General features: G+C 45.1%; 1 protein-coding gene across 19 annotated transcripts in view; it reads left to right on the forward strand.

The window, feature by feature from the left end:
* LOC138922928 (uncharacterized) overlaps positions 1–20,800 on the forward strand; it is a 255,997-nt gene that overhangs the window by 132,026 nt on the left and 103,171 nt on the right. For 8 of the 19 annotated variants that reach the window (XR_011436057.1, XR_011436040.1, XR_011436041.1 and 5 more), the window contains one exon: positions 6,451–6,720. The gene's annotated coding sequence lies outside the window, so the exon portion shown is untranslated. Of the gene's footprint in view, positions 1–5,396; positions 5,575–6,164; positions 6,343–6,447; positions 6,721–20,800 lie in introns of those variants that run through there. The other 11 variants (XR_011436055.1, XR_011436045.1, XR_011436049.1 and 8 more) reach the window with 5 other exon arrangements.

The raw sequence follows: 20,800 nt of genomic DNA on the forward strand, positions 1-20,800 counted from the left end.
CCTCTTTGATTTTGGCTAGTCAGCAGTTCAAGCAGCCTTTTCAAATGTTTCGTGTCTGCTGACTTGTCCAACTCTATAAAAGACCCCACATCTTGCACCAACCTGTACCTCTTGGGCACTGGAGCGAAACAAAAGGAAAAATGTTCCGTCTTATTAGAATTAATGAAGTCATGCCACTCACATCCGTCCACGTTACTCCACTTTGGTCACCACCATTGTGGTCCATGCTGACATCATTTCTTTCGTAGATTACTGCAGTGGCCTTCTCACTGGTCTCTCACATCCTGTTTACCCCATCCAAAGCATTCTTCACATTAAATCACTGTAATTCATTAATTCACAGTATTAATTCACAGTAATCTTTTGGAAACTCAAATAATACAACTAAAATCTGAATACCCTACACATATAAATAAATCCTAACTTAAAAATTTCCCCTGGCTCCCCATTGCTCCAAAGACTTAACTAGTTGATTTGGCCCAGAGAACTCTGCTGAATCTGTGCCTCCCACGCTTTTCCCTCTTCTTGTTGCATCACATTCCTCCCTCCTCACTCTCTCTGCTCTCATCACCCAGATTCCTCTGCCTGGAACACTTCTCCCTCCCTGCTTTGCCAAGTTGTCTCCTACTCACCTTTTACCTCTTAAGCCTCATCAGCTCCTGAGGGATGGGTGAGGAAGACCCTCTTCTCCTTGGTTAGGCCAATCCCCATGTTTTAAACTCCCTTGGCACCGACAACCAGCTCATGAACCCTTCATAGAATGTAACATGGGACATTTACACAATCTTGTATAATTAATTTCTGCCTGATCTCCCCTCTAGACTGTAAGATCCATGAAGGCAGGGACTCTACCTTTTTGCTTACCATTGTATTCCAGAGCCTGGCATAGTGTCTGGCACATGTTAGGTACTAAATAAATTCATTCTGAAGGAAGGAAGAATGAATGAGTGGTAAATTGATACTTCTAAAATAATAAAGAGGAGGCCTAGCATTTTAAATAAGTGATAATAATGGGTAGCACATATTAAACTTCTAGTGTTAGGTAAACACTGTTCGAAACTCTTTACTCATTCATTCCAGTTCCGAGGACCAACCCTATCAGTACACATCAGTATCTGTGCATAATAGATGAGATCTGAGACTCAGGCTACTTGTGCAAGGCCAGGCAGCCAGTGTAAGGTGAAGCCTTAACAGTTGTCAATATTGTTACTCTATTTATTACTATTCTCACCTTGGTGGAGTTCCTAAGAGTGCCATCGTCAAAGGGGGTGGTGTTGGGCAGGCACAGCCCTGCCCCCAGGCCTCTGAGCACCTTCTAAGGCTGGGCCTGGAGTGAGAGTTTGGGGGCCCAGGGGCTGTGAGGGCCTGCCCACCGTAAAGGAAATGGCAGATGGAGGAAAGGATCCTTCAGGCTGGGCAGTGGGGAAGGTCACTCAGGCATCCAGAAACCTTCCTCAGAACCTGTCTTTGAATTAAATCTCAACTCATATCTTCCAGAAGGCTGAGGTGAGATGTCTGGCCATGTTGCTGGTGCCGTCGCCCTCAAGAAGACAAACAGGCTCTCAGAGTCTCTCAGGCCCTGCCCCCAGACGTGGCCCCGCCCCAGAGCATGCTGGGCAGGACCTCCCCATAGATCCCTCCTATTGCCAATGTATTCCTCCAGAGGATTCTGAGCTCTGCTTGGTGTTTCCAGCTGTGATGAGGTAAATGTAGTCTTGGTCCTCTGGAAGAGTAGATAATTAAGGCAGATAGTCCACACATGTGAAAGTGTTGTGACTTGGAAAGGGCGGGCAGATCCCAGGTTGGGAGGATTAAGGAAAGCATTGAGGGAAACCTTTCAGTATGGTGGGAAGGAAGGAGGAAAGAAGAGATGGAGGATCTCATTTTGGTTTTGGTTTTGGTTTTGGTTTTGTTTTGTTTTGAAGTTTTTATGAAGAAAAGTTCCCATCTGATGACTTCTCTGTTTCCCTCTGGTGGTCCAGCACTTCTGATCAATGAGCGGGGAGTGTGGACAAGGTGTAGGAAAGTGGAATTGTTTTGAGAACTTAGGCAAGCGAGTTGACTGAGAAAACAATCACAGAAGCTCCCCCAAGACAGGGCCTCTGTTTGTTGCCTCCACTGGGTGTCCCAAGTGCTTGGAAGAGCGTCTGGCACATGGTAACACAGGAGGAATGACTGGATTCTGAGGCAGTGGTGGAGCTGAGCAACAAATGTAGAACAGAAGTTTATGGGGCACAAACACACTTGTGTGATTTTATCCAAGAGGAAGCAGGCCCTTATTTGAAGGCAGTTCTAAAAAAGGCAGAGTTGGATTTTGCTAGACAGGACGAATGAAAGAAGGGGGTAGGCTGTTTAGAGCAGAGCAGTATATTTAGGTTTAGGATTAAGTGATGCCCCATGAAGTTTTGCTTGGAGAGGGAGGAAATGAAGACAAAGGTTGTCAGGTGAGCAGGGGAAAGTATAGAGTGGCTTGTAGTTCCTGAATAGGTTGAGGAATTAACATGCTGAGGGCATAAGCTGAGAGGATAAAGGGTGGAATGTCAGACTGTATTTTTTCAGAACACACAAGTGTTGCTGGTGATAAGTTCTAGGATATGGCCATAACTGAACTGGAATGAAGGTAAAGGACTCTAAGATGAGAAGGAGCAGACAGTGAGAGATCAGATCATTGGATGGTCTATCCGCATGGATGTTGGGGCCTCTGATTGATTCCTTCCACTTTGAGTTCCTTTCCTGTCCTCCACAGAATTGGCATTTCCTCTAACTCTAACCTTCAGTCCATGGCATGACTCTGGACAAGAAGGCAGAAATGGGGTGGTGAGAGAGAGGGCTGAAGTAGACGTCCGTTTTGTTTTTGTTTTTATTTTGACACTCAGCATTCACTCACCTTCTAAAAATAGTCCTTCTTTTGCCCTCTGGGGATCTAACCCCGTTGTCAGTTTCAGTCCATGTCAAGTGGAGTTGTTTATCACTAACGCTGTTACTTTAAAGGAAGGCATTGAAATCAGGCTTGGCCGAAAAGATTGGTCCATGCTTTTGGCAACAGCGTTTGGTCAGGGATGTGCATGTGACCCAACTGGAGACAATAAGGCACAGTGGGACTTTTAAAGGGACTAATGGGAGAAACAACCCATTTTTAGCTGTGCTTTTAGTTTGGAAGATGTAGCTACGAACTTGCCAGACAGACTTACAAGGTAGCCAGTCCAGAATCTAGAGCAGAGAAATGGATAGAAACTGAAACTTGATGAGATCAGCTGAGCCCCAATATGAATCCTCCTGCCTGAGGGCAGCCTTACTCCCAGACCTTTTTCAGGTGCCTGAGTCAACAGATCCTGTTTTTAAAGTCAGTTGAATTGTACTTGCCATCATTTACATCCAATGAATCCCTCACAGCGTAAGTGGGCTCTCCATCCCTGGCTCCCTCTTCTGTGCTAGCACTCTGAATATATATTACCTTCTCTGCCCTTCAGGTCGTGCACTTCTATAAAAGAGGGTAAAGAAACCTACTTCAAAGCATTGTAAAGTTTAAATGGGATAATATACATAAAAAGCATAAATTTGTTTCACAACATTGAAGTACAATAAGCAGTACTTAATTTTTCTAAATTAAATTAAATCTGGCTCAAAGACCCCATTTTAAAGGGTAGGAAGATATACAATAGTAGTCATTAATGGGAGCTTTTTGCCTATTTAGTTAAGTATTCACCATCAAATATGTAGGTAAGAGCCTGTGATCTTGAGTCCATCTCGGTTGCCCCTGGGATTTTCATTGCCCAAGCCCTTCAGTCCCATTGAAAGGCCAGTGGCTGCACAGCCTCTGTGCTAAGTGTGAGCAATGCCGTGTCTTGCGACAGCTCTCAAGATGATGGGGCTTGATGATTAGTCATCTCAGCATCATCACTTCATCCCTTAAAACATTGTGCTGTCTCCTAGAGGACTTCCACACAGAACCCGTCCACCTAAGGGACTCGTGTCTACATCCTGATTCTCAGGGTCTTGGAGCCACTGCTACCTTTAGGCAACTCTCCTTCTCTCACCCCAGCACTTGTGTCAACCCCTATCTCCTCTCTCCTTGGAGCAGCCAGCTAAAGTCTCCTCCCACATGAGGGTCTGGACAGGACTGTACGACAGGTGTCTGACAACTTCTCCTTGGGTTCAGGAAACATGAAAGCCATTAATAACTCCTGAACCCAGAAGCCCAGAACTTCCTGTAAGACAAATGAGGAAAGGTAGCTTTTATTCCTTCTGGAGTCCCCTCAGGTGGAGGGTAGAAACAGCATTATCCTGCTTCAAATGAAGGTTGCCTCAAGCTGGGCAAGAATCCCTGCAAAGGAAAATTACCTACTCTTGTCAGCCCAACCCCCTCCCACAGTGAAGCATTGCTAAACTTGCATAATATTCAGTTCCTTCTCTACCTCCTGGCCCCCATAGAAGGAAGGAACAGACCCCGAGTCTCCTGGGAGAGATAGGGAGGCAGCCTCCACAAATCTCTGAGCTTCCACTTGGCCTCACTAAGGAAGACCAAACGTGTCCTTGTGACCCCAGGAAAATAGCCTAATTTAGGCTCTGATCCAGGACCAATGGAAGTTCCAGAGGAAAGGCCTCAAGAGGAGCCCCGGGGCCAGCCCCGTGGCCAAGTGGTTAAGTTCGCACGCTCCGCATTGGCGGCCCAGGGTTTCACTGGTTCGGATCCTGGGTGTGGACATGGCACTGCTCATCAGGCCACATTGAGGCGGCGTCCCACATGCCACAACTAGAGGGACCCACAACTGAAATATACAACTATGTACTGAGGGGATTTGGGGAGAAAAAAGAGAAAAAAAGAAGAAGAAGATTGGCAACAGTTGTTAGCTCAGGTGCCAATCTTTAAAAAAAAAAAAGAGAGAGAGAGAGAAGAGCCCCTTCTCATAGCCTTGGCCCCTTCATTGTGGCTGCAGATTAGGGCACAGTTCTGAGTGTTAATCCATGTGAAGGCTGCCTCAAGAAAGCTGATTCCCTTAGGCAGCACCTGGTACCAGAGAAATTCACAGTACCTGAAGCTGGGATCTGGGGTTCCCATACCCAAGCCACATCAAGGTAGCAGTCAATTCATGCATTTTATTGGCCCTGACATTAGGTTTGGAGTGTGGGCTTGAGGGTATAAAAATTCAGGTAACCCATTCCCATCACATTCTATGTCACTGAAAATTCTTCAGGCGCCACAGAATATCGTGTAAATGAGACACCCACCCCCACCCCCACCCCCCACGTCCCCCAAGCTGCACAGCACTGATCTCTGGGTATAAGCAGCAAGCCCATGAAATCTGTTTGTAGAGAAATTCATCCTCATCTCTCCAGTCACTGTTCAGCTAATACGTTTTCCTTCTTTTGGTAAGAGTCCTGCTTTCCCATAGGAACTGGAATATGGGAAAAAGGAAAACAGTACTAGAAGCAGAACAAGAGTGTGGGATCACTCCTGGGTGGTACTGTCACCTCATTTGGACAGTTCACTGCCTAGATGTGCTGAGTGTGCAAATTCTGTCTCGTTGCCTCATCCAGTGTTTCTCTGAATAGAAGCAAATATCTGGGCACCAGGTATGACTTGTTTTGTGACCCCAGCCAGTAAGTGAGCCCTTTTGAGCCACCACCTCTCCCTTGGTTAGAAGCTCTTTGGCAATGGGTTCATGGAAAACATCCCAGAATGGGAGCTACATGCTGAATTCCCTAGTACTGGCTTTGCCATCGATTGTGTGATTCATCCTCTCTGATGTTCAAGCTGTGAGAAGCAAATTTGAAATGATGGATGTGCTATATTAAATATATCAATAAGAGCAGAAGTTAAACCTTGCAAGCTGTAGGGTTTGCTTCCTCTATAAGCCTGGCTATCTCTATGGGAACTGAAGGTTGCTTCTTTAGGCCTGTAGTCGGGGAGCTAGAGCAGAGTGGAGATACGGTGGCGGAGTGAGGATGAGCCGTCTTGCACCTAATTTTTCCTCCCCTCTAAGTCTGAATACTGGCAGTGGTGAGGCAGGTGGTTCTAAGGGCTCCTTTCACTTTACTGTTCATGATGACCCCACACCGCCTTTACCTCCATGCCACCTTTCCCTCCTTCTTTGGATGCTTCAATCTCTTTGATGTTTTTCTTACCAGACGTTACTCCGCTTAGCCATTAAGCAGCTTTAACTTTGATGACGAGGATATGGATGAGCACAAGGATCCACTTGGTCCCTTTGGTCACTTTTGCTTCAGTGAACTCAGTGGGATGTCCAAGAAGAAACCCTTGTGTTAGGAAGAGTTCTAAGAAGGTTCCAAAGATCCCTTCTTTTGCTAGTCACACCCTTGTATAAACTGCTCCCCTTGAGTGTAAGCTGGACCTCATGATTTGCTTCTGACTAATAGGATAAGGGAAAGGTGATGGGATATCATTTCCCTCATTTGTTTACAAGATTGTGACTTCTGTCCTGCTAGCAGACTCTCTCCTGGCTTTGATGAAGCAAGCTGCCATGTTGGAGAGGCCTACATGACAAGGAACTGAAGGTTGCCTCCAGCCAACTCCAGCCAACAGCCATCCAGGAATTGAGGCTCTCAGTCCAACAGGCCTTGAGGAACTGCATCCAGCCAGCAGCTATAGAAGTGAGCGAAGAAGTGTGTATTTCCCCAGTCAAGCCTTCAGCTGAGACCCCAGCCCCAGCTGACACCTTAATTGCAGCCTTGTGAGAGACCTTGGAGCAGAGAACCCAGGTAGGCCTTGCCCACATTCCTCACCAACAGAAACTATGAATTAATAAATACTCGGTTTTTTAAGCCACTAACTTTTGGGGTATTTGTTATATAGTAACTAACACACCCCTAAATTACTGTAACCTTGGTGTAAGATGCAGCATGGCTGGGAAGGCAGGCACCAAATGAGAGGACGACCTCCTTGACAACATTCCTGGAGATACTGTCTTCAATCTCGAAGACTATCCCCAATTCTCTTAGCTGCAGTGGTATCATTGTGCTCCCCCCAGCCCTGATTAGTCTCCAGGAGGTGAGGCCTAGGTAAGGTAGTGCTGGGTGGAATGGATGGCCAGGATGTGGGGTGTTAATCTGTCTGGAAGGGACATTGTGAGCTCGAAGTGACCCTCAGGGATCATGAGGAGTGATGATAAGGTCATTCTTCCCCTCCTCATTTTTTCCTTCCTTTTCCACTCACTCCACCATTCCTTTTTCTCTACTTGTTTTCTCCTTTTGCCCCAAATTCTGGGTGGCTGCCCGACGACCATTCCTACAAATGATAGCCAGGTGATCTCTTGGTCTTGCAATAATTCTACCAAGCTGGGCCTCCTGAGGAAGTTTCCCTCGGGAGCGGCTCCTCCCATTCCTTGAGGTGTCCTCACATGCAGGGAGACCTCATTGTTGAGCTCAGAATGTGCCTTCCAGACAGATTAACACCCCACATATAACAGATTCTTCAGCGGGACCCACCCAGTTCCTGGACCCTGCCCTGGCCACTCCAGTGTCCACAATCGCAAAACCCATCCATACGCACACCTGCACTGACTGCTCACCTGTGAGATACTCAGGAATCAGCAACTTTTCTAAATGAAGGTAAGCTACCGTTTTCAGGAAAAGATTCATATCTCTGGTCCTTTTCAGAGCTGCGAGTTCTCTCCTCCCTTCTGCTCCAGGAAGGGTAGAGGAAGGGGAAGGGTGAACTGCTCCCCGTTTCCGTTAGGGTCAGCTGAGGCGTGGGGACGTGGCCCACCACCCAGACCTCCTGAGGGAGAGAAAGGCTCTTAGGAGCAGGTGACATTCATTCCTCACCAAGAGATCCAAGAGCAACATTTGCCCCTGCCACTCACCTCAGGGCCTAAACACCCCCACACTTCCAATTCCAAAACTTTCTGAGGCAACAAGGGGAAATTCTGGCTGTATCCTTCCAGAGGAACGCATCCCACCCTGCAGCTGTGTATAGTTCAGGATAGTGAGGGAGCAGATGGAAAGACAAGTTGAGCCAAGTTCTGGACTTGAAGGGTTTTTCTCATTTTGAAAAGGCCCGGAAGTTTTTAGAGTAAACTTTTTGTACTTTTTATGAAAAAGTAAAGTGTTTTAAGTACAGGACATCTGAATAAGGTCAAATACAGGACCCAAGATAAAACTGAGAAAGCCACTGTCAGGCCCCCTACAAGGGACTGGTCATCTTGCAGAAACCGAAAGAGGAAATCAGTCAGAGCTGACTTCCCTCCTTCCTTTCCCTGAGCATAAGCGCTGGGAACCCCAAATCTACTCCCCCAAAGCACCACACAGAGAACACTACTCTCTCCTAGCAGGAACATTTCTTGAGGACGATCAGTATCCTTGGTTGTGTTAACTCTGGTTCTCATCAGAGGATGTGTTCTCGTGAAAATGGCAATGCTTTCTCAACAAGGACTGAATGATTTCTTTGGGGACATTTTTCCCCCCTGGAAGTGTTGGAGAAGCATTTCCTGTTTGAATAGAAGAGTCAGATCTCTGAACACAGTGCTTTCATTAGAGGTGAGGGTGGCCGGAGGGACGTGGCATACATCATGCATGCAGGTGGGTCTTGGATGGGGCACAGACTCCCTGTAGGGTGGGGAAGGGGGTTGACTCTGGCATAAATGCTGGTCCTTGAAGGCCACAACTTTCCAGGGATGTCTGATCCTGTCTCTTTTCTGTCTAACCCTTGTACGAAAACTCTTGTCAGGAGGGACAGCATCTTGGCTGCAGGATGTGGTCCTTGCCCATTCCCCTGGCTGTGGGTCAGAGAGCCCCGTAGTTGGAGGGATGCCCCTCGTCAGGCTCTACCTGGGCCTGCAGTTCCCCCTTCTGCTGACTTAACTCTGCAGCCTCAGGTTCGTATCTACATGCCAGTTTCTCCTCTAGGATCTTCCCGATGGCTGCCATGAGCTCATGAGCTTCAGGAGGCCCACAGCTCACGAGAGCTTCACTTTGAGCTGGGTCTCAGAGCGCTGCAAAGGTTGACGTGAACTTGGCTTTTTGCTGGGGACTTTCCTGCCCTGTGATTTTTTCCTTGGAATTAATCCACTGAAAAAACTGCCTCATTATTTTTCTGAAGTAACTTTCAGGAGGAAACTGTTCATTCTGTGACAGATACGGGGAAGTGCCCTGTAATTCTCTGTCCTCAATAGAGTGGCTCTTCTTTCTGGCTTTAGACGTCCCAACTCCTGAATCCTCGCTTCCACATTCTCCTGCTCTGGAGTCCAGAGGTCTCACTCTCTTTGCAGCTGGTGGGAAATTCCTATCCTGGCATTTCCATGAGACATGCTTAGAGGCCCAGGGTTCCCGCTAATCTCCATTGTCCTCCAAGTGGACTTGCAGCACCTGGGAAGCTCCCATGTCCCCACTGGAGATGCTCTGGGACTGAGTCAGTGAGGAGTCGAAGGCAAGCTATCTGAAGTAAGGGATATGTCAGCGGGAGAGCCTTTAGGCTGGCTATGTTCCTTGCTCTTCAATTGAAACTTCAACTCCGTCGGGAGCTGTTTTTTAATGTCTGATGGTTTGGAATCTTGGGGAACTGGTATTTTTGGTGAGGAACATTCACTGGTCAGGGTAGTTTCTACTTTGCTCACATTGATATTTACCATTTGGGAGCTTCCCAACTTGTTGGTTGTCAAGATGTCACAAGATTGTGATGTAAGAACGCACAGCTCCTCAGCCTTGAATTTCTCCCTGAAGTTCATGGTGGACGTGGAAAAATGTTTTCAATTCTTCTCCACTATCTTTTGGCCCTGAATCATGTCCTCTCTATCACTGGAACTCACATTCTCATCCCTTGGCACATGTCCAGCCCCAGCTTGCCTTGTGGGCACCTCTCAGCTGCATCTGTTATTGTCTAGTGCAGTCTTACTGTGACTCACTTTGTCTATAAAGCTGTGTGTGAGGATCTCTGAAGTCTGTCTGCCATGCTCGATTGCCTGGATATCCTTGGCAAGCTCCCGGTCGATATCAGAGTGGGATGGTTTTAGGGACCCCTGTCCTTCGTTGCCCACAGATGAGGTAGCAGGGAGTGGAAGATCCAGGATGGGGACTGAATTCGTTGTTTTCACCCTTATTTCCCTGAAAACTTTTAGAGCTTCCCTCAGGGGGGTTGGAAACCTCAGCTTTGGAATCCACCCCAGAAATATAGGTGGCTGAGGAGAGAAAGTCAAGTTGGGGAAGAGGCCATGTTTTGGCTTCTCTCAACTTATAGGATTTTATGGATTCAAGAACTTTGAGGGGTAGGCCCCGCCTCTGACTCACACGAAACCTTATAATATGGGCTTCTAGCACCTGTCGGGTGTTGGGATCCAGAAAAGAAAGCTCTGGAGTGGTCATCTGGGGGTGGACCCCACCTACTGTTATGTTTTTCAAATTTCTGTTTTCCATATTGTTCTGGGAACTCCCAGAAGGAGGGGATGGGTTGTCCTCAGCCAGCCATGAATGACACACCCCAAGGGGGCTCCTCCCCACAGTGATCTGCCAAAACTTCTGGCTTAGATGTAATCTAAGAATGGTTTTCATTTCATTCTGGTCTGTGTCCTTCCTTGAGACATTTAAGAGTTCATTCCCTGAGTAATTTCTTGAGTGACACACACAGCTACTTTCTGTCTCTGAGGCAGCCCTCAGACTCTTCAGTAGGTAGCATTCTGAGACCCTTGGAGGACTATCTTCTGGGCTCTTCTCTAGGATATATCCAAGATTCCTCTTCATGTCCTGCCTTAGTTGAAACTTTGTTGAGATCGTCTCATGGAAGCTTCCTGGGAAACTCAATTCAGTCTCTGCTCGATCCTTGCTACTCTGGCCCTGAAGCTGACGGAGCTGTGAGTGAGCATGTCTGCCTTTTTGCTGAGATGTTTCTGTGCATTTACACAGAGACTCTAGATTCCTACTGGCATAGAGGCAGCAGTGTGAGAATAGCCTCCTTGGAATGTGGAGCTCCATTTTATCCTGGGGTTCACTGGTGATATGAAAATGGCCAGGAAGGACAGAGACTGGTACATAGGCATGGGAGGACTGGCTGACCAAAGGAGGGGTGAGAGCTTGAGGACAAGTGGCTTCTTGAGATTTTTGGAATGCAGGGACTAAACCCCACAGACTTTCTTGTTGCTTCTGCAACATGTGCCATTTCAGGTGTTGATTTTCAGTTGAGATATGAGAGTCTGACTCAATCTGGGATCTATGGAAAGACACTCCATGGTCCCTAATCTGGGATGGAGAAGAAGATGGTAGGATTGAGAGTGGGGATTGAAGGTGGGCATGGGGCTGGACCTGAGTGAAAGGTGGGGGCTGGGATTGGGGGTTGGTCTGAGAGAAGGGTTGCAGATGTACATCGGGGAGGGGAGGAGGGTGAGAATGGGGAAGTGGTGGAGATTCTTGATCCCACATCTTGACTGCAGAAGCATTACAGATTCCATTGAATAAGACAAAATGAGACCCTAGTGGGGCACTACTACTAGAAACCAGGAGAGTGGCCAGCAGGGACTCACTGTGCAGAGAGGGAAGACCCCAAAAGAGCTGGGTATATTTCTGCTGCAAGTTTTCTCCCAAAGTCTTGACATACAGTAGCTGTTGACAAATGCTCAGCTGCTCTGGTTTGCCTATGATGTCCCAGCCAGTTTAGGGGGCTGTGGTGTCTTGTACGTCAAGTGGCTGCAATGAATTCCCTGAAGACATCCGTTGGTTTTCTGAGCACATTTGTTTTGAAAATAGTCCTTCCTCCTTTTCTTTCTTCTCTAATATCTGGAAATCCATTCTCTTTTTTATTTGTCTTGCCAAGAATGCCTGGCCGTTAAGGCCAAGGAAAGAATGGCTGCTGGCCTCCATGTGATTGGTAGCAGAGTCTCCCCAGAGACAGGTCTCTGGTAGACGGAGGGAAACTTGCTCTCGTTGAAAATCAGAGTGTGATAATGTGGGGAGGAACATGTTCTTGGCAGGAGCCTGACAACAAGAGAATTCTGAAATTGACAGACTTGAATGGTCAGTGCCTCTGACTGTTGGGACATAAGTGGACAACCCACCAGGGCTATCTGGAGATGAGTTCTCTGGAACAGACTTCAATAAGATGGAAACCGATTTAGATTGAGTCACAGTTAAAGGGTGGTCTGTCGGTGGTGAGACAGACAGGCTTGGTGCTGTGTGATGACAAACCAGTGAATCATTGGGATTCATTATCTGGGACAAATTTGGTAAGGCGTTAATATCTTGGGAAAGGGTGCGGTCAAGAGAGAAGATCATATTCAGAGACAGAGTGGCCTCTGGTTGGAGAATAGGCCCTGTTGCCTGGGTGTCATGTGGTGGGAGAGGGGGAAGGGCAAGGGGTTGGGGTGGGGAATGGTCTGCTGGGAAGTTGGACTCCAAGGGAGGAAAAGGCTCTGGTGGCATAGAGTGACCCGGTGGTGAGGGTGAAAGAAAGTCAGCTAAGGGTGTCGTTGGGTTAGGTGAGAGGACGGAGGGGTGCGGTGGGGAAGGGTCAGGTGGAGGGGATGGTGTTAGGTCTCCTGGAGGGACTTCTGAGAAGGCGGAGGACAGAGTGAATGATGACTCAGTCCCAGAAGCTGTGGAAGCCAGAGAGGACACAGAGGCAGTATCATCTTCCAGGTCCTCCAGGAACAGCAGCCGATTGACCTCCATGGTTGTGTTATTACACACCTCACAGGAGGGGTCTGGACATAGCAGTTGACGAAAGCAGGTGGTATCGTGATACTGGCCCCGGGGACTGAAGGAGACAGGATATACATAGCTGCAGCCAGGACCAGAACAAATATATGGGGCCCTGGCAGGTCTGACAGAGTTAGGGGCACCCATTGCATACTGTCCTTTCACATCCCCCCACTTCCTTGAGCTCACAATCTATGTTGTTTCCTTCTCCCTAAGACTTTCACAATCTGGATTTCAAAATCTGAAGATTTTCCCTCCCTTATCAATCTCACGTTTCACTGAGGCCCTAGAAATTCTTAGACCCTGCTAAGAAGCGGGATGCAGGAAAGAAGGATTGTATTTAGTCACCTTTGCAGCAGAGAAAGCACCTTCCTTGCCTCCTCTGCTTTGCTCTGGCAAGCTCTCCAACCTGGGAAACCAGGAAAGTGATGAAGGCAGAAGCAAAGAGATATTTTAGGAGGCAGAGTAGAATGTCCTGTATGGTACCCTTGGTAGATTGGACTTGGAGAGCTCCAAGAATTGGGATTCAAGATCACACGGTTAATGATAATAATAAAGCTCACGTATGTATGTTGCTTTATCATTCACAAAGGGCTTTCATTCATATATGTATGTCATCCTATGTGAGGCTCAAAAACACCATGTGAGGAACATAGGTCACTGGTTACTTCAAGGAAGAATCTGATCATCCAGGAAGTCAAAGTACTTTCACAAGGTCAGGAGACAGAAGTTCTGACTCTTGACATCTCATATGGCCACTTATTGGGAAACGCCCATTGCCCAGGTCCATCACTGCTTCATGCCCAGATGTGGGCAGAGCAGGAATCTGAGAAGTGTTTCAGATTCTGACTGCTTTCCCATGATCCTCTCCTCTGAGGGCTCTGTTTTCTGAGAGGGACTGTATCTAGTGACTGACATCCTCAGAGACCATGGACCTGGGACCTTATGGAGAGGACAGGAAGGGTCACCCTTGGAGAGCTCAGGTGGGATAGGTAGAACCTTACCACTTGGTGTTCCACCTTTTCTTCTCCTCTTGGCTCTGCCCTGACACTGAGAACGAAAAGAAAAGAAGGAAGGGCTGGGACTCATTGGTCTCACTTCTCTGTTTAGGAAAGTCAGATATTTGTTATCCAAGAATAATATGACTCTCTATTTTAATTCCTATAATTTTGCATTCCTTCCTTTTATTAATTTTTAAAGGTGATAAAATACTTTCAGTTTTTCCTGCTTTGAAAACCTTGAAGGAGGATTTTTGGCTAGAGTCCACACTTGATGTTCTCAGTCAGAAGTCCTCTGCTCAAGGAGGGCATAGACTCTGAGGCCCACAGTCACATCTGTGCTTCCTCAGATAGGCCCCTGTATCCTGGAACAGAGCTCACACTCCAGTGTCTGCTCAGAGACTCAGCTCTGTTCTCCTGATCTGCCCAACACGAAGGAAGGCTTGGCAAGTGGCACCTGACATGGCAAGATGACTCATGATCAAGTGCTGGGAACGGTGTTCGCCTACACAGATCTGAAACGCTAAATAACTGAATCAAGGACTACAGAATCACTGTTTGGGATTTTATTTGGGAACCTACCAGCACACCCAGATGGTCTGTGAGCTTTAAATGGAATCCTTAGTCCTCCCTGAAGCCCTAGTTCTGCCTGTTCTCTTCCCCTAAAAGAGCAATGGTCTGTCCTCTCCTCAGACTTCCCATTTTAGGTGTCTCTCTGGCCCAGCCAAACTCATTTAAAAATGTGAGAAAGGGAACAGGAAAATAAAGAATTATCCTTTGAGGAGCGACTTTTGGTTCCAGCTCCAACACTTAAAGATCTTGGGAGTCTTTACTACGGTCCTTAGGAGAAGCAAAAGCTGAGCAAACTGAAAATCAATGGCTTTTCTTGAAGTCACCAGAGAATTGAGGTTGCAGGGCAAACTACTACCCAAAATCTTCAGAGAGGGTGAATGCAGAGAATCACAGTTAAGATCAGCTTACCTGGAGCAGAAGCCACTAGAGCCATAAACTGGTAGAAACACGTAAAAGACACTGACAAACTGCTGAGGATGCATGTGGGCTAGCATGAAAGTGAGAAACTCCTGGAGGACCATTTAAGGGGAGGCCCCACCTACTCGTGAGTTTTACTTCCAGGAACCCTACTAAGTTTTCACAGTGAAGAACCATGAAGAAACTCTGATGTTTCTGGCAGGGGAGGGTGGGGGAGAAAGGTTACCATTTTGAAAGGACTTTGAAATATCCCCTGAGTGTGCTCCCTAATAGAAGCCTCCTCAGCAGGGGAAAAGAGTACCAAGCCTTATCCCACGTGGGTGAAGGGCAATTACCCAACTGCAGCCCTCTGTAGCCTTCCTGTCTCATCTAAAGAGTTCAAAGAAAAGAAAAAAAAGCTTAGAAACACTTGTGAAGGTCACAACCCAGGGACACAGGCCCACTAAAAGATTTAATTATATCCCCTCCCTTAACACCTTCCCACCGCGTCCCCAGGGCTGCAGTATAGTGATGGGATCATAGCTGAAAGAGTTGCAAGGCATAGGCTCTGTTTAAGGAGGAGATTTAGGGGAACCTAAAGACACAAGAAACACAAAAACAAGGACACTAGAGGAAATTGAAGCCTCTGACATGCACAGCTACGGTAAATATTAAACACAGCCCAACACCTAGCCAGATGAGCATAAAACTTCACACTAAAGGTTTATTTATTTCAGTTCCTATTTCCTAATACAGCATGTCTGGCTTTCAACCAAAAATTACAAGGCATGCTAAAAGGCAAGAAAAAACAGTCTAAACAGACAAAGCAAGTATCAGATCCACATTCACATTGACACAGGTTTTGGAAGTATCACACATAGAATCCAAAATAACCATGATTAGTATGTTAAGGGCTCTGATGGAAAAAATAGATGGCACACAAGAACAGATGAGGAATGTCAACAGACAGAGGGAAATTCTAAGAAAGAATCAAAAAGGAATGTTAGAAACCAAAAACACTACAAGAAATGGAGAAGGCCTGTGATTGGCTCATCTGTAGATTGCATACGGCCAAGGAAGGAATATGTGAGTTTGAATATATGTCAATAGAAACTTTGCAAACTGAAATGCACAGAGAAAAAGAAAAAAAATTTTAAAGCCCAGACTATCCAAGAACTGTGAGACAGTTTCAAAATATGTAGCATGTGAAATTGGCATACCAGAAGGAGAAAAGAGAAAGAACAGAGTAGAAAAATATTTGAAGTAATAATGGCCAAGGATGTTCCAAAATTAATGACAGGTTAACGATAGATTGTAGAAGCTCAGAAAAGACCCCAACAAGATAAATACTAAAAAAGTCTATACTTGGACATATCGTCTTCAAACTGTAGGAAACCAAAAGATAAATCTTGAAAGAATCCAGAGGAAAATAAACACCCTACATCTAGAGGAACAAGGATGAGAATTGTGGGATTCTCATCATAAACCATGCAAGCAAGAAGAGAGTGAAATATTTAAAGTGTTGAAAGAAGAAAAAACACCACCCACCTAGAATTTTATATCTAGTGAGATTATCATTCAAAAGTGAAGGAGAAATAAAACCTTTCTCAGACAAACAAAAACTGAGGGAATTCATCAGCAGCAGACCTGCTCTGCAATAAATATTTTTTAAAAGTTCCTCAGGGAGAAGGAAAATGATAACTTGGATCTTGATTAAAAAGAGGAAGAGAAGGAATAAGTTAAGGTAAAATGAAACTTTTATTTTTCTTATTCTCAATTGAGCTAATAATAATAGTGACAATGTATTGGGTGATTATAGTATATGGATAAGTGAAAGGAATGAAAACAATGTTACAGAGGACTTACATTACTTATAAACGTATATTACAAACTCTACAGCAACCACTGAAATTTTTTTAAAGAACAATTGATATAGTAAGAGATGAGAGAAAATGGAATCATAGAAAATGCTTGTCTAAAACCAGAAAACGCAGAAAAAGAGAAGAAAAAAGAATAGATGTAATGAATAGTAAACAGTTATAGACATTGTAGGTATGAGTCCTACCGTATTTTTAAAAAATCGCTAAATATAAATCGTGTAAATTCACCAATTAAAAAACAGAGACTGTCAGTGGATAAAAAACAAGACCCAATTAAATGTTGTATACAAAATGCCCACTTTAAAAATAAAGATACAGATAGATTACAAATAAAGACAGAGAAAAATGTACCCTGCTAACACTAACCAAAAGAAAACAGGAGTAACTATATTAATTTCAGACAAAGCAGACTTCAGAACAAGGAAAACTATCAGGGATAAAGAGGGGTATTACATAACCATAAAGGGTCCATGCTCCAACAAGACACACAGTCCTCAACATGTATACATCGAACAACATAGTGTCAAAATATGAGGCAAAAACTGGTAGAACTGCAAAGAGAAATAGTTGAATCCATTGTTATGTTTGGAGATTTCACCCTCTCTCTCAGAAATGGACAGATTCAGCAGGCAGAAAATCAGTATAGATGCAGTCGACCTGAACAGCACCATCAGTCAACGTGATCTAATTGACATTTTGTAGAGTACTTCATCCGATAATACACATTCTTCTCAAACTCTCATGGAACATTCACCAAGATAGACCACGTTCTTGGCCACAAAACACACTTTAATAATAAATAAAATAATAATAATAATAAAATAAATAGAGATTGGACAAAGTATGTTTTCAGACCATAATGGAATTAAACTAGGAATCAATTACAGAAGGATAGCTGGAAATCCTAAAATGTCTGGAGATTAAACAACATGCTACTAAACACATTGGTCAAGGAAGAAGTCTCAAAGTATTTTAAGCTAAATGAAAATTAAAATAGAACATATTAAAATTTATAAGGTATAGCAAAAGCAGTACTTAGGGAGAAACTGATAGCATTGAATGCATCTATTTGAAAAGAAAGATTTGATATTTCTGAGGGACCTGATTTACTTACCTGATTGATGTCTCTCTCTTTCCGAAATTTTGGGAAACATGGACTCCTCTTTAGGTAGCAGAGTGACAGAAGAAGGAGCCCCACCCCACACAGGAAGGCAGGGATGGGAATACCTAGGAACTCAAGCTGGAGCTCAGCCGTGGTGCATTAATATTCCTCAGACAAAGAGGGTGATCTGCATCACCAGAAGTGCACTGCCACCTCAGGCAGCTGGGCGTTAAGAGTGCACATTCTAGACTAGAGTTCCAGGCCCGCATCACAGAGCTTTAGCATAGACACCAAAGGTTCTTGATGGTCGGGGAGGGGAAAACACAGAAGTGATGAACCCACAACCCTTCCCCCACCATCCAGGCCAGCAAATCAGTCCACCCCTGAGGCCCTTTAGATCCTTCCAACTTACCTTCCAACTCCACATATTCACCCTAGCATATATTTCACCTTGGTGAAATTTTCTATTTATTCTGTTACCCAGCTATTACCTAAGAGCCTTTTATTGCTTGGTGATCTCCTTTTGGACCCCCACGTCATCTTTGAAAGTCGGTCCTGTGCCCAGGGATTTACATCCCCAAGATCTACTCGGCCTTCAACTAAAACTTCCCCTCATACATAATGTGTTTTTACCTGTATGAAACCAGAAATACACTCAGCAGCAGCCCCACCTCCCGTTATCTCCTCAAAAGAATCCACTATCACCAAAAAGCATGAGAGAACAGAGTAGCCTGTATCAACCAACAGAAAGCATGAGAAAGAGGGCCACAAGGGTGTGGCACATCCATGGACCCAGGGCAAACAACTTGAAAATGTTTGGTAGTTCTTCTTTTCCCCGAATCCCTCTTAGGCTAGTCAGCCTCTAAAGGTTCTCAAATCTGGCCCCCTCCACCCATACGGTGTCTCACCCTGCTGCTCCCTCTTTTTCTCTGCCAAATCCCCTCCTCCCAGCAAAATTTTAAACTTTTCCATTATTTTACAGAGCAATTGTGCTGGACCATGACCTGCAGGGTCAAACTCATCTTGATTTAGGGACTAGGCTTCTCTTTAGCATAACTTCTAGTGAGCACAGTTGTAATCATATTTGACAGTACCTTTAGATTTTTTTTGAATCACACCTATGGTTACTTCTTCCATGAAAGGTTTTATGATTTTTTTCCCCATCTACTTTCTATCTTTTCCCCAAAATTCCCATTGACATCTCTGTACCTTTTTAAACAATAATGTCATTTTTGTTGATGGTGTATATATATTTATTTCATCTCTCCCCACGCTAGCTAGTCATTTAATAGGTATAACTTTTACAGCTTCATTGTTTAGTGCTAAACTGCTGGAATGAAGCCCTGTGTCATGTCCTCCCTTTGCCTGCCCGCATTCCCTCGCTGAGTCTGATGAATCTATCTTGGCCGCGGACACCCAATCCTTTCCCTCCCATGTGAGAGGGTTTACCAGTAATGACAGCTCCTTTCTTTCCCTGTCTTCTCCCTCATCCACAGCTTCACCATCGTCTCTACCCAAAAGGAAGGTACACTTCAAGCCCACCCCTCTCATGTACCCTCCGTCGACTGCAGGAGGTCTCTGTTCAGACAAATCCCTCTATGTATCTTTGCTTCTCTGGCATTGTTTTTTTTATAGCAAGTCTGGTCCTGACTGCCCCTAAGGTCCCCAGGACTCATGATTGTAAAGTCATCCTTTAAAGTCTGAGCAAGATAAGCTCCACCAACAATAGTTTCAGGTGGGGCCGGCCCCGTGGTCGAGTGGTTAAGTTTGCACACTCCGCTTTGGTGGCCCAGCGTTTCGCCAGTTTGGATCCCGGGCGCGAACATGGCACATTCATGGACATCCATGTGTGTGTGTGTGTGTGTGTGTGTGTGTGTGTGTGTGTGTGTGTGTGTGTGCTGATATAGAGAGAAAGGGGAGGGAGGGAGCGGAGACAGAGACAAAATGGAGAGATATCGAAAATGGGTCAAAATACTAATGGGTACACCTGGATAAGGGGGGGGAAGGTTGTTTACCATCCATCCAACTTTTCCACAAGTTTATCTTTAAATAAATACATTTTAAAAATGGACTGTTGACTGTTGTCCCAAATTTTGCCTAACCCTTGAAATTTCGGGCTTTTATTCCCGCACCTGCCATCGCTAGCCTACCCAGACCCCAGAAGTGTGCAATGGTGACTTTAAAACAGTTGTCGCAGGTTCTGTCCCAGGCAAGAAACCCTGGATCCTCTTTGCACATTTAAAGTGTGCTAACATTTCAACAGGGTTTCGCAAAATACTGGAAAAGAGCATCCCCCCCAAAATTTTTTTTTAAAAAATTATACATAATATAAAACAAGAACCAAAGGAAAGAACAAAATATTCAACATGTGTACAGCATGAAACCCTTAATTTCTTCCTTATCTGGTGCCACCGGGTCGTCCGTCTTCTGGAGTTTTGTGGTGTGAGTTGGTTTGCCGGCACTTCCTCTGCTCTGCTAGTCAGTTACCACTCCTGCACCGGATTTCCGTCTTCAAAAAATGTGTTGACATCTTTTGTCATATCTTCTCCCCTTCTTGTCATCCTCAAGGGCCTTATTCTTTTTAAATCCTTTACTTGTTTTAGCAGCTTTATTGAAATATAGTTCACATACTATACAACTTACCCATTTAAAGTGTATAATTCCATGATTTTTAGTATATTCACAGATGGGTGACCATCACCACAGTCAATTTTAAAGCATTTTCATGACTTCAAAAAGAAACTTCATAACCTTTAGCTGTCATGCCCCTGTCCTCTCATCCCCCCAGCCCTAAGCAACCACTAGTCTTCCTCTCTCTCTAGATTTCCCTGTTCTGGACATTTCGTATGAATGGAATCATATGAGGTTATTTGTGACTGGCCTCTTTCACTTCTGCATAATGTTGTCAGGGTTTGTGCATATTGTAGCATGTATCAGTACTTTTTATTGCCAAAAAATATTACGTTGTGTGGATATACCATAATTTATTTACCCATTCGTCAGTTGATGGACGTTTAGGTTGTTTCCGTCTTTTGACCGTTATGAATAATACTGCTGTGGACATTTGTGTCCAAGTTCTTGTGTGGACATATGTTTTCATTTCTCTTGAGTGTATAGCTAGAAGTGGAGTTTCTAGGTAATATGGTAATTCTGTGTTTAACTTTTGAGGAACTGCCAGACGGTTTTCCAAAACAGCTGCCCCATTTTTCATA

This window comes from Equus caballus, unplaced genomic scaffold, assembly GCF_041296265.1.
Source record: "Equus caballus isolate H_3958 breed thoroughbred unplaced genomic scaffold, TB-T2T haplotype1-0000019, whole genome shotgun sequence".
NCBI lineage: Eukaryota > Metazoa > Chordata > Mammalia > Perissodactyla > Equidae > Equus > Equus caballus.